The sequence below is a fragment of the Camelus ferus genome, chromosome 3 (assembly GCF_009834535.1).
Source record: "Camelus ferus isolate YT-003-E chromosome 3, BCGSAC_Cfer_1.0, whole genome shotgun sequence".
NCBI lineage: Eukaryota > Metazoa > Chordata > Mammalia > Artiodactyla > Camelidae > Camelus > Camelus ferus.
Window position 1 is genome coordinate 55,844,584 of NC_045698.1, and position 13,825 is coordinate 55,858,408.

General features: G+C 35.4%; 1 protein-coding gene and 1 long non-coding RNA gene across 5 annotated transcripts in view; one reads left to right on the top strand and one right to left on the bottom strand.

The window, feature by feature from the left end:
- Positions 1 to 13,825, bottom strand: part of HAPLN1 (hyaluronan and proteoglycan link protein 1) — a 72,494-nt gene that overhangs the window by 51,974 nt on the left and 6,695 nt on the right. The window contains exon 2 of one of the 4 annotated variants that reach the window (XM_032475513.1): positions 669 to 712. The exons of 1 other annotated variant lie outside the window; for it this stretch is intronic. The gene's annotated coding sequence lies outside the window, so the exon portion shown is untranslated. Of the gene's footprint in view, positions 1 to 668; positions 786 to 13,825 lie in introns of those variants that run through there. 2 more of the 4 variants (XM_032475506.1, XM_032475497.1) reach the window with 2 other exon arrangements.
- The window catches only part of LOC116662162, a 200,872-nt gene that overhangs the window by 20,538 nt on the left and 166,509 nt on the right, over positions 1 to 13,825 (top strand). The gene's annotated exons all lie outside the window — the stretch shown is intronic.

Genomic DNA, 13,825 nt, shown 5'->3' on the forward strand with positions numbered 1-13,825 from the left:
ATCAAACATATGTAGTCAACTGGTTTTTTAGCCTGATACAAAGGAAATCCAGTGGAGGAAAAGGATAATCTTTTCCACAAATGGTGCGGAAAAACATGGATATCCATATGCAAAAACATGAGCTTCAGTCCATGTCTTGTACCATATATATTTTAAAAACTAACTCAATATAGATTATTAAACTTAATTTAGAATCTAAACCTATGAAAGTTTCAGGAAAAAACCATAGGAGAATGTCTGGGATGGTGGGTTATATAAAGATTTCCAAGCTACAACATCAAAAGCATGATACTTATAAGAAAAAAAATTAATAAATGGACTTCATCAACATCATTCAAAAACTTCTGTTCTTCAAAAGAGATTGATGAGAATATGGAAAGACAAACTACAGACTGGGAGGAAATGTTTCCAAAATACATATCTGATAAAGGACTTGTATCCAGGATATATAAAGAATACTTAAAAATCAATAACAAGAAAACAAATAAAAACTAATTTCAAATGTGCAAGGGATTTGAAAAGACATGTCACTAAAGAAGATACACAAATGGAATATAAACACATGAAAAGATGCCGTCATTAGTTATTATGGAAATGCAAATTAAAGTCACAGCAAGATACCACCACATAACTATTAGAATATCTAAATTTAATAGGACTAAACATACCACGTGTTGGAGAGGCTGTGGAGCAACTGGAACTCTGTCACACACTGCTGGAGAAAATGTAAAATTGTATAATCACTTTGGAAACTGTTTGACTGTTGATTAAATAAAAATATAAACATTACCTACCATAATAGCCAGCCATTCCACTCCTGTTTACTCCAGAGAAATGAAAGCATATGTCTATATAAAGACTTACAAATGAATATTCATACCTGCTCTACTTGTAGCAGTCTGAAAATGGAGACAACCTAAATGTCCATCAACAGATGACTGGATAAACAAATTGTGGTATCCAGACTGAAATACGACTCAGAATAAAAAGGACTGAACCATCGATATACACAACAACATGAATGAAGCTCAAACTAATGGTGCATGAATAAAGCCAGATTTTATAAGACTTCATAGTAATGATTTTATTTATATGAAATTCTAGAAAATGCAAACTAATTTTCAGCGACAGAAAGCAGACCAGTGTTTGTGAATGAGGAAGAGGGATTAGGGGAAGGATTACAAAGGTATATCTGGAAACTTTTTGGGTGACAAACGTTTTTATTATCTTAGTTGTAGTGATGATTTTACAGGCATATTTACATGGAAACTATCATTTGTGCACTTTGAACATGTACTGTTTATTGTATGTCAATTGTACCTTAATAAATGTTAAAAATCAATACAATCATCCACAATTCCACCAGAGATTATTTTTTTTATTTTATTGCATACCTATCCAAACATTTTAGCCAAATATAAATGCTTTTCTTTTTTTGCTGAAATGGAACCAAATTATATGACTTTTTAAAAAGTGATATGTATATATATAAAATTTTCCAGATGCTTTTCCATTATAGATTGTTACAAGATACTGAATACAGTTTCCTGTGCTATACAGTAGGTCCTTGTTATCTATTTTGTATATAGTAGTTTGTATCTGCTAATCCCAAACTCCTAATTTATCCCCCTCTTCCTCCTTTAGTAACCATGAGTTTGTTTTCTATGTTTATGAGTCTGTTTCTGTTTTGTAAAAAGTTCCTTTGTATCATTTTTTTCACATTCTGCATATAAGTGATATCATATGATATTTGTGTTTTTCTGTCTGATTTACTTCACTTAGTATGATAATCTCTAGGTCCATCCATGTTGCTGCAAGTGGCATGATTTCATTCTTTTTATGGATGAATAATATTCCATTGTAGATATATATACCACCTCTTCTTTATCCATTCATCTGTTGATGGTCACTTAGGTTGCTTCGATGTCTTGGCTATTATAAATAGTGCTATGAGTATTGGGTGCATGTATCTTTTCAAATTAGAGTTTTCCCTGGTTGTATCCCTAGCAGTGGGATTATTGGATCATATGGTAACTCTGTTTTTAGTTTTTTAAGAAACCTCCATACTGTTCTCCATAGTGGCTTCATAATAGTGAATTTTTAAAACTGAGTACATGATGGGCATCTTTTCATTTCATTAGATCCTTTTACATCATATTTAATACCTGCATGTTACACTATTACAATGTGTATGCCAAAAATATTTTAAACAATTACCTATTTTTGGATATTTAAGTATATCTGTATTTTACTAATAAAACAGCATTGTTATTACATAGCTTTAGGTAAGCAATTCTTTTCTTTGGCTAGATTCTACAAAGTGAGATTAAAATAAATTTTTTTTATTGAAGTACATACAGCTACAGTATGTCAATTTATGGTGTATAGCACAATGTTCCAGCTATGCATATACATAAATACATTTGTTTTCATATTCTTTTTCATTAAAGGTTATTATAAGATATTGAATATAGTTCCCTGTGCTATACAGAAGAAACTTGTTTTTTTTAAAATCAATTTTTATGCATAGTGGCTAACATTTGCAAATCTCAAACTCCCAAATTTATCCCTTCCCACTCCCTTTCCTTAGTAACTATAAGATTGTTTACTATGTCTGCAAGTCTTTCTGTTTTGTAGATGAGTTCATCATGTCCTTTTTTTTTCCTTTATTTTTTTTTAGATTCTGCATATAAGTGATATCGTACGGTATTTTTCTTTCTCTTTCTGGATTACTTCACTTAGAACGATGATCTTTAGGTCCACCCATGTTGCTGCAAATGGCATTATTTTATTCTTTTTTATGGCTGAGCAGTATTCCATTGTATAAATATACCACCACCTTCTTTATCCAGTCATTTGCCCATAGACATTTAGGTTGCTTCCATGTCTTGACTGTCATAAATAGTGCTGCTGTGAATATTGGGATGCATGTATCTTTTCAAATTAGAGTTTTCTCTAGATGTATCAGTAAGATTATTGTATTAAAGATATATACCCACAAAGCTGTGCAACAGTTACTACTATCTAATTCTGGAACATTTCATCACCCTTAAAAGAAATCCTGTACTCATGAGTAGTTACTCCCCACTCATTCCTGCCCCCATTCTCCGTCAACCACTAATCTACTTTCCATCTATTCAGATTTATCCGTTCCAGACATTTCATATAAATGGAATCATACAGTATGTGGTCCTTTAATGACTGGCCACTTTCAGTGAGCATAATGGTTTCAAGGTTCACCCATTCTGCAGCATGTATCAGTACTTGATTCTTTCTATGGCTGAATAATAATCCATTATATAGCTATACCACATTTTGTTTATCCATTCAGCAGTTGATGGATATTTGGGTTATTTTTCCACTTTTTGGCTCTAATGAATAAGGTTGCTATAAAAATCCATATACAGGTTTTTATGTGAACATATTATGTACCTAGAAATGGAATTGCACTTCTTCTTTCTCATCTCTTCCAATGATGCATGAGGTTTTAAACTTCCCCACGCCCTCACAAGCACCTGTTATTGTCCGTCTTTTAAATTATATCCATTCTAAGTGGGTGTGAAGTGATACCTCATTTCCCTAATGACTAATGATATTTGGCATCTTTTCTCATGCTTATTGGTCATTTATATATATTCTTGGAAAAATGTCTATTCAAATCTTTTGCCCATTTTTAAATTGTTTTTTTTTTGAATTGTTGAGTTGTAAGAGTTATTTGTATCTTCCAGATAACAGACCCTTATTTAATACACAGTTTGCAAATGTTTCTCCCAATCTGTATGTTGTCTTTTCATTTTCTTGATACTGTCCTTTGCAGCACAAAAGTTTTTCATTTTGATCAAATCCAGCTTATCTGTTTTTTCATTGGTCGCTTGTGCCTTTGTGTGTGTGTCATATCTAAGAAAACATTGCCGAATCTAAGGTCATGAATATTAACTCCTGTGTTTTCTTCTAAGAGTTTTATAATTTTAGCTTGTAAATTTAGGCTTTTGCTCTGTATTAAATTAATTTTTGTATATGATGTGAGGTAGAGATCTAACTTTATTACTCTGTGTGGCTACCTAGTTGTTCCAGCATCATTTTTTTAAAAAGTTTACTTTCTGCACTCAATTGTCTTAGCACTCTTGTTGAAAATAAAGTACTGATTTTTAAGAACTTTTTGTATATTAAAGATACTGCTCCTTTGGTGTATGTTGAAGACATTTTCCCTTTATTTTGATTTATAGTGTTCTTTATGTATAGAAATATATGTTGCAGGCAAGGAGGAATGGAGTAGAGGGATGTATTTTTCTAAAGAATGTACAGTCATGCAAATTAAGATCACATTTTGCCATTATTAAATAAACATTCACCTATTTCCCTTAGTAGTTTATGAAAATAATTTAAATAGCTTTATATGGTGCTTTACGTATATTATCTTGATGGATTCTCAGAACACAGGCAAATACTATTAATCACTCTATTTTAAAATGGATAATGACACTCAAGTCTTAAGTAATTTGCACAAGGTGCATAGCTGGTCATAGTAAAATCAGAATTGGGATTTAAATCCAGGTCTACCTAACTCCATAGTACAAGCTCCAAAATGACTGAAATAAATGAAACTTAAACTTCATCAGCATGGATATAAAAAGTTGCCCCATTACTTTTCTAACTTAGCACCTTATACACAATGCTCAATTCTACTTAAGGATTAGCCCCTCTTGATTAAGTGGAAATGTAATGTTTTTTGGTAGAATATGTTATTTCAAATTTTTAAAAAACATGTTAAATAATTTTTAATATCCACTTAATATATTAGCTGTGAAAACCTGAATCCACTCTTGTGGGTAAATTATCAGCTGATGATTAAAGAAAGAGAAAATGCTACGTCAGTAAAAAGTAACTTTGTCAGTGTATATAAAATAAAGTTGAGGTTTTGAAAACCATATAGTAACCAAACAAATGTAAAATATTCAATGCAATGTAGTTTATCATCAATAAACTATTGATGGAGATTTTTTTTCATAGAATTTATTCCTTCTGTCTCCCATCTCCTTCCATACCCCACCTTGAAGTAACTTCGAACCTGTTTTACACTTTGTATCTCAGCCCACAGGCAGACTTTACTGCAAGCAAATGTAAAGATTTGGCTTTATAAATAAGGAGACAGTTTGTTTTCATCTCCCTTCACCACATTTCAGTTGGCTATTTAATCAGTTGGTGACCACCAAGGGCTGATAACTTTGAAGGAGATTTTTTTTTTTTATCAAGTGTGTCGAAAAATTGTTTTGGTGACTTTATATGGTGACGAGTTTTGTTTGGGTACCTTACATAGAGCCTGTTTGCACTGAATAAACTTAGGGAGCAAATATACAGTTCAGATTTTAAGTTAGCGTGTCGATGGTTGTGAGCATAGCTGCCTTTCAAATTATAAATTATCAAGACCCAGGATGCCTTTGTTTTACTTCAAGGAGAAATCCTGTGGGCTGTGTAGAGATTTGCTCTGCTACTCAGCAGTCTTCCTTAATCAAAGGATCATAGGCATTAAGCAGAGCATACGTGCAATTTTATCAAAATCTCAACTTCACAGGCAGTCGATACACTGTAAGGCATTTCGTGTATGCTTGGATAACTTTCAGTTGCATATCAGGGAACAGTTGAAGGAAATTTTTTTTTTAAATAGTTCATTCAAACTTAAGTATCCTGTACCTTTCACGCATGCACCAAAAATTCAGATTTGCGATTCATAAATGAAATGTGTAAGCAAAGAAAGAACTGATTACTGATATATTTAAAATTAAATCAGTCCTGTTCCATAGTTTAGGATAGTAAGTTTAAATTTTTTGTTTGTTTTGGGGTTTTTTTTGGGGTGGGGGGCTGGAGGTAATTAGGTTTATCTTTTTATTTATTTCTAATGGACATACTGGGGATTGAATGCAGGACCTTGTGCAAGCTAAGCATGTGCTCTACCACTGAGCTATACTCTCCCCCTAGGATAATAAGTTTAATTTACAGTTGATTAAAATGTTGATAATAATAGTATAATTCAAGCTACACCTACTTTAAGAGCAGAACGCTGGAATTCTGTTGGTAGATTGAAACAAATGCCTTATTCAAAGCTTATACTAAGCTTATACTTAGCTACCGCTATGCTGTGTAGAAAGCAGGATTTTTTAAAAGGTGGGAAGCCTGGCATTTGAAGTATTGTAGATGTGTCATCTCTGGGTGACCCTCTCCCCTCCCATCAGTTTGAGGTGGCAGTTGCTGGCCTGTGGCAAATACATTACCATTTAGAATTTAGAATGATTATTATTCAGGAGTCACAGATGGTTCACCTCTCATCCTGAGCATGGACATTGTCATGCTGGTGCAGGCAAGGAGGGATGGGGTAGAGGGATGTATTTTTCTAAAGAATGTACGGTAATGCAAATTAAGATCACATTTTGCTTTGTACCAATTACAGTAAATATTTTCCTTTAATGTTTAGATCCCATACTCTTCAAAATGTATTATTTTACCTTTAGGCAATTAAAGCATTACCACTAGTAATAACTATTAGACAAACTAAAGTTTCAGTTTTTGATATGCCCTAACATTTTAAGGATACAGATATTTAATGATAATGAATGAACGAAAAGTTCATTCATTCTGTTCCCTGAAGATTCATTTGAAATAGTAACAATATGTAATGAAATAAAGTTACAGTAAAAGGGTGCAGATGATCAGTGCCTTCTGTTTTCAAAAGGAAAGGGTTTCAACTCTGCATTGACATTGATTTTCCATTTCTTTGGTGCACTGGCTATTTGTTTAATAAAATGAGACCTTTCCAGTGACAAGAACATTATCCTATTCATTTTTATAATTCTGTGAGCACTATTAATCAAGGGGTTTGCTTTCAAGTCATGTTAATATAAATAAGGTTCTTCCTTTTAGTCTTAGAGTTCCAAGACTCAAAGTCTGTACAGGAGCTATAAAGCTAACGCTGAGAGTAACTATAACATGGCTTAGAGGCTGGAAGAAATAAAATGATCTGCCGAGTTTGGAACAATGTACCTAAAGTCACAGAATTTTACAGAACATGACAAAGTTTTGCATTTAGAAATGAATTTCCCAAATATGAACTGGGGAAGATCTTAAACTTATTCAGTGTAGCTTCAGAGGGAAAAACTAGAACACATGGATGGAAGTTAAGGAAGCCAGTTTTGCACAATGTCAGGAAGAGCTTTTTGGGATGTCCTCTAAAAGTGAAATGAGTTGCCCTGTGAAATACATAGTGTTTTTCTACCACTGCAGGTGTTGAAGCAGATCAGCAAACATCTGTCAGTTATATTACACAAGGGACTCCTGTAGTGGGTGGAACCTTGGAACAGAGAAGGTTCTTTGAACTCTGATTCCATATCTAACCTTTCAGGTCAGAACTCTTTAGGACTTCAGATGGGTAAACAATCTACTAACAAGAAAGAAAGACACTTCAACAATTAAAAATGGTATAATACATAGAAAAGTGTGCTAAGTAAAGTAATGGTGATACAAATAAAATATTAAGAAAGAATTGAGGAAAAAAGTGATGAATTCTAGCTAGCAGTACAAGGTGAGGTTGCCTGGAGGAGGTGGTACAAGAAGGGATCCTAGCGGGGGTCGTATTTCAGGTGGGAGGGATGACGTGGGAAGGGGTTCCCCCCTGAAAGCAGTGCGTGAGTACAGAAGGAGAGATGTGGAGCCATGGATGTCTGGGAAGAGAAGAGAGATATTCTAAAGATTTTTTTTAAATCTTTTTTTTTTTTATTGACATAGATCAGTTGTGTCAATTTCTGGTATACAACATAATATTTCAGTCATACATATACATAACTGTATTCCTTTTCATATTCCTTTTCATTATAGGTTACTACAAGACATTGAGTACAGTTCGCTGTGCTATACAGTATAAAATTGTTGTTTATCTGTTTTATACTTAGTAGTTAATATCTGTAAATCCCAAACTCCTAATTTATCCCTCCCCACCCTCTTTCCCTCCTGGTAACCATAAGTTTGTTTACTGTGTCTGTGAGTCTGTTTCTGTTTTGTAAATAAGTTCATTTGTATCTTTTTTTTTTAGCTTCCTCATATGAGTGATATCATATGGTATTTTAAAATTTGTATTTACTTTGGCTACCAAGACCTGTCTTTCAATGCCTTCACTGTTACAACAATGTAAAATACCCGGCATAAATCATCAACTTCTCAGTCATCATATTTATTTCCTCTCTGTAATCTAAAATAATATTAAATAATGATAAAGATAGTTGGAGCCTCCCAGATTGCTTCCTGAATTTTCCTAGACAGCAATAGGATCTGAAAACAGATTTCAGGGACTGAGTCACCAGTAAGATTTATGTCAGTCCAGCTCCTTCGGGGAACCAGGCACAGGGCTTCCCTCCAGGCTTGAAGACTCTGCTCTCAGAGAAAGGAGGCCGAGCAGATAAGATCCACCCAGGATACAGTCAAGCCAACCCACGGATTTTTGGCATCTCCTAAGGTGGAAAGACAAGCAAAATTTCCAGCTAGCTAATTTTGCTACTTGTTAGTCTATTTAAAGTTTTTGTTTCTGGAAACTTCCAGGATTCTCCTTTAATCTTCTCGTTTTTATCCTGTTGGGCTTGGTAGTGTTCCTTGAATCCCTGACATGGACAGTTACGAGCTGTTATTTCTGTAAGATTGTTTCTGCCCCATTAGCTGTTTTTCCTGCTGGGATGCCAGTGTCTATACCCTGCATGCCTTTTACTTTTTTTCCCTCCAGTATCTTTCATCCTTTTTCTGTCGGATTCTGTCTGGTTTTTTTTTTTTTTTTCAGACCTATTTTCCGGTTTATTAATCATCTCCTCAGTGTGTCTGAACTTTTCATAAACTCATGTATTGAGTTCTTAGTTATTACATTTTCTCAGTTCTAGAATTTCCATTTGATCATTTTTTTGTAGTTTCGAGTTCTTTGCTAAAAATCTTCAGACTCAGTTTCTTAAAATTAATCACATAAAATCTGTATCTGATGACTCTAATATTTATACCTTCTATTGATCTGTTTCTGTTTTATTGTCTTAATTTTTCTGGTCGCTTGATCCTGTCAGCTGGGATGCTGGATCATTTTAGATGAGAGATGAGGCTGGAAAGGTTAGCTAGACCTGGTCACTGAGAACCTTGCAAATCATATTAAATAATTTGGACTTAATTTTCACAGCGATAGAAAGCCATTGAAGGGATGTAAGCAGGCAAATCTTTTCTGTTTACATTTTAGAAAGACTACCCTAGCTTCATTGTGGAGGAGTACATTAGAAAACAGCAAGACTGAAGACTCAGAACAGTGGGTAAGGCTTGCAGGAGTTAAGGCAAGAGAGCTTGGTGACAAGGGGTAAGGCCTATGGTAATGGAGATAAGAAAAGAGTGTATATAGTCAAGAGATATTTATGGACTAGAGTCCACATGGTGATCCCTGTGTTTCTGTTTTTGGAAACTGAGCGGAGAGTAAGTAGTGCCATTTACCAAACTCGATAAAACTGGGGAAAGTTCAAATTCAGGAGAAAGAAAAGTTCATTTGGGACCTGTGGAGTTTGAGATGTTAGGGAGAATTCCTAGTTGCGAGATGTTTATGGTTTGGACACTCAGCAGAAAATTCTGGGACAGATCTAAAGATCTGGGAGTCACCTGTGCACAGGTGTACTGCAGGGGAGTAGACAGCAGTGCACAGGGAAGAAACGGAGAGTGAGGGCAAGGCGTCCTGGGCGGGAGCTGTCAGAGTACAGAACTGCTGAGGGGCAGGCAGGCTCTTAGAAGCCTGAGACAGAGATGGAGGTGGAGCAGTCCAAGAAATCTGTGGCCACTGGGTGAGGGTCAGTCACAGAAGCCAAGCAAGGATAGAGAATGTTGCAAAGGAAACATGGTCACCAGCAGTAAATGCCACTAAGAAACATTGAAAACAAATCATGGGTGACCGTGGTGAGGAGCATTCCAGTGGGACAGTTGAGGGAGAAAGCACACTGCAGTGGGGTGAAGAGTGGCTGGGTGGAGGGGTGGAGAGTGAACATAGATAATTCATGAAGTTTAGCTCTGAGGGGAAGGAGAAAGATTGGTAGATAGGATTCGTGTGAGATTAGGGGAAGTTTTATATTTTTAGGGCAAAAAGATTTGACCAGGATTAAATGCCAACAGAAGGAAATAACCTGAGTGGGAGTAGGAGGAGTTGAGGAATACAAGAGATAAACAGCCTAATTAATAGTGAATATCTCTGAAAAGACAGGAGGATTCAGGATCTAGAGCTCAGGGGGCAGTGTCTGCCTGAGACCCTTAGAAGCAAAGGAGGTCCTTTTTGTTGTTGTTTTTTTCAGCAGAAGGGAAAAAAGGGTGCTGGTGGTCAGGGACTAGTTTTGGTGGCAAGACAGTGAGACGGTTCTTTACAGATTGTTTCTGTTTTTTAGTACGAATTAGGGAGGCTTGGATATCTGCTGCAGGGAGTTTGAGAAGCAAGAACGTTCAAGAAATATGGTCGAATGGTCACACAGCATTAATGATTCAGCTGAATCAGAGACCATGAAGTTGTGCGCTGGGTCCAGTCTGCTGGGCGATACGAGTTTTCCCAGTACTTCCCAGCAGTTTGGAGTGATTGCGGAGGAAGTGGACTGTTAGATTTATGCTGAATGTTGGCAAGCGTGATGGATAGTGGAGAAGAAAGCGAAGAGGAAAGGGAACCAACAGGCAGAAGGAATGCGGGAAGCCTGAGATGGAGGTTCCTGGCCAGTTTGATGGACCAGTAGTCAGTGACTGCACATTTTCTAGTTTGGGTAATTGGGACTATGATGATTTTTAACTTATGTATAAGAAGATCAGTGTGCTTGAGACAGTCCTGGTTTAGCCCTGCTTTGCTGGAATAATGAGCAAGATACCCCATTTCACTTTCAAAAGTATTCTGGTTTGGATAATAAATGAAATGCCCTGGTATCTATATTCAGATGACACAGACCAGGCTTGGGAGAAGGAAATAATAAGTTTAATTTTAAACATATTGAGTTCAAGGAATTTATAGGAAATTTAGGTTAAAAGGTCATGTAGATGAAACATACATGCAGATACAAGCTAAATTCACCCGTAAAACTTAAATTAATACAGTACTACTTGATGTATATTTTAGTGATTATCTCAAGAATGATATTCTAATATGCAGAAGACATTAAACTCCTAGGAAATATTTGCATGAAACACTTGAGGGGACGTTTCTTGGTATTATGTGGCATTTTTGAGTAAAATGAAAAATATTAATCATGGGAGGATAATTTTAACATTGACCAAACTGTCAATCTGATGTTAACAGATTAATGGACTGAGTTAAATTGGGCCATACCTCAAAGCAACACAAGGTGGCAGCACAACTACAGTATGACATAATTAACAAGGGTAAGATCCCTTTTAGGTATTCTGCAGTTAAAACATTCAAGGGCTTGGGGTGGAGGTATAGCTTCATTGGTAAAGCACATGCTTAGCATACACAAGGTCCTGGGTTCAATCCCCAGCAGCACCTCTAAAAATATATAAATAATCCTAATTACCTCCTTCCCCCCCAAATATATTAATTTTAAAAAATAAAAAAAAGAATATTTAAAAGTTTGTACATCTGGTACACTGTATACATTTTTATAAATGTATGCTCTTTCATTTAAAGATAATTACTTGTTTTCTCATTATTGCCAACTAGAAAATGTGAAATAAAAAAATTTTATTTTTTAACATGTACATTATTTTAAAATATTTTACATAGACTAAAACACATGATCACTGATATTTATGGCATTCTTAAGATAGCTATTAGTATACAGGGTATATCACAGTGGTTATAAATATTTTATAAATTTATATCTTGATTGTTATATTGTAGTTAGATACTTGTAATTACAGTATCTTTTTAATACATTGATCTCACTAGTGAACATACACTCAGTAACTTCATTTGTATGACCTTTAGAAGGAGAGTGTTCAGAAGTCTCATGAAGAAATTCTTGTTCACCTATTATAGCTGTAATAATACAAATGGGGGAGGGAGGAGGGTTATCTGATTTAGCCAATGGAAAATACAGGACACCTAGTTCAATTTGAACTTCAGAACACAGCAAGTAATCTCTTTAGCATGAGTATGTACCATGCAATATTTGGGACATACTTATACTAAAAATGATTCAATTCCTCAATATATTTTATATGGCAACCCTAGTAGGGGGCGACGGGAGGGAGAATTGGGGGGGGGGGGGGAAGGAACTTGCTGAGAAAAAAAAACAGAGAAATCCAGGATTCTGGGCTCCAAATCTGACCTACGATTTAGAGGCCTTCAAGACCAAGGAACTAGGAAAAGAATTATAAATGGACTTGAATGCAGAATGGCTGCATTCTGTGGTGAGCTCGTTTATATGTTAAGCTAAACAACATGAACTAAGGTTAATCAAGTCCTCTGGTGAATTACCACCTACACCAGACATTGATTACTGATTGTTAAACAAAAAAATGCAGCAACATATATTTAAAACTAGCTCAATGTTGGATAAAATTGAATAAATAACTACAATTCAGACATGCTGGGGTCTTACCCACTTTCAGGGTTATCATTATGAAAATCTGTCATTAGAACATCAAGGCTGAGAAATGCCATTTTAATTTCATTTAATTCAACAAACATGTTGGGCACCTTCTAGATGGAGAAGACAGACTGTTAGATATGAGAATTATTAAAACATTGATATTATCTCGGTGGACATCTATAGTTGAAAAAATGAAAGTTAAAATCATTTATAAATAACAGCCAACTCATTCTTAACAGTTTTTTTCCTGGGTTTTAGATCTTGGTCAGCTATTCTTGCTTTGTTCTTCCCTGGAATGATCTCCTTTTCTCTTCCATATGATTTTCAACTGCCATTTTCATACCAGAGACTTCCAAATCTCTATTCCAGCCATCACTTCAAATCTCTATTCCAGCCATCACTTCTCCCCTGTGCTTAAGTATATACATTCAGCTCATATGGGTTCTTGGCTGTCCCATGGGTACTTCCTGAATGAGACTTACCATTTTCTCCTAGAAACTTTTATTCTTCCTTTATTCCCAGTCTTAATCAGTTGCATCCCTCTCCACATTACTGTCTGCCCTTGAAATAACTCACACTGTCCTCAACTCCTCTCCCATCCAATCTGTGTGTCCTTATTGGATCATGCCTATACTGCTCTGTGTCCTCTGTCAACTAATTTCCTTCCTCCAGTCTTGATTTCCATAAATTTAGAGATTCTTAAAATTATCAATTAATGTTATTTACATTAATTTTATACCAACAATTATTATTTAAATTTGAGAAGAGTCTATGAATTTAATGACATTGAAAGATAAGAGGAAGACTGCTAAGGAAAGAAAGGCAGAGTCAGGGAATAGCCGGGGGTTGGAAAGTGTTCATACACCTGAAATATAGGTACTTGGAAGAGATGACAGGGAGACCCCTCAAGCCTCATGTTCAGCACCATGTTGGGCACTGACGGAAATAACAGTAAGTATTTATAGGGCACCTACTGAACATTAGGCATTCATATACCCCAGCACGGTGAATGATGCAGGTCCACAATCCCTTTCCTCTAGGCTGCAGGAAATTAGGGGAAGGAAACCAACTCTCTCAGTCTGGGTTATTAGCCCTAGGAATTTAAAAAGTGATGAGCATCTTTGTTATAAGACCAGACCAGTATCTTACAGGAGCATAATCAATGGAGTGTAATCAAGGAAAACATAAATAAATCTGAAACAACTAATAAAACATGAATTCCTTATGCCCTACGTCAAACATAAAATGGG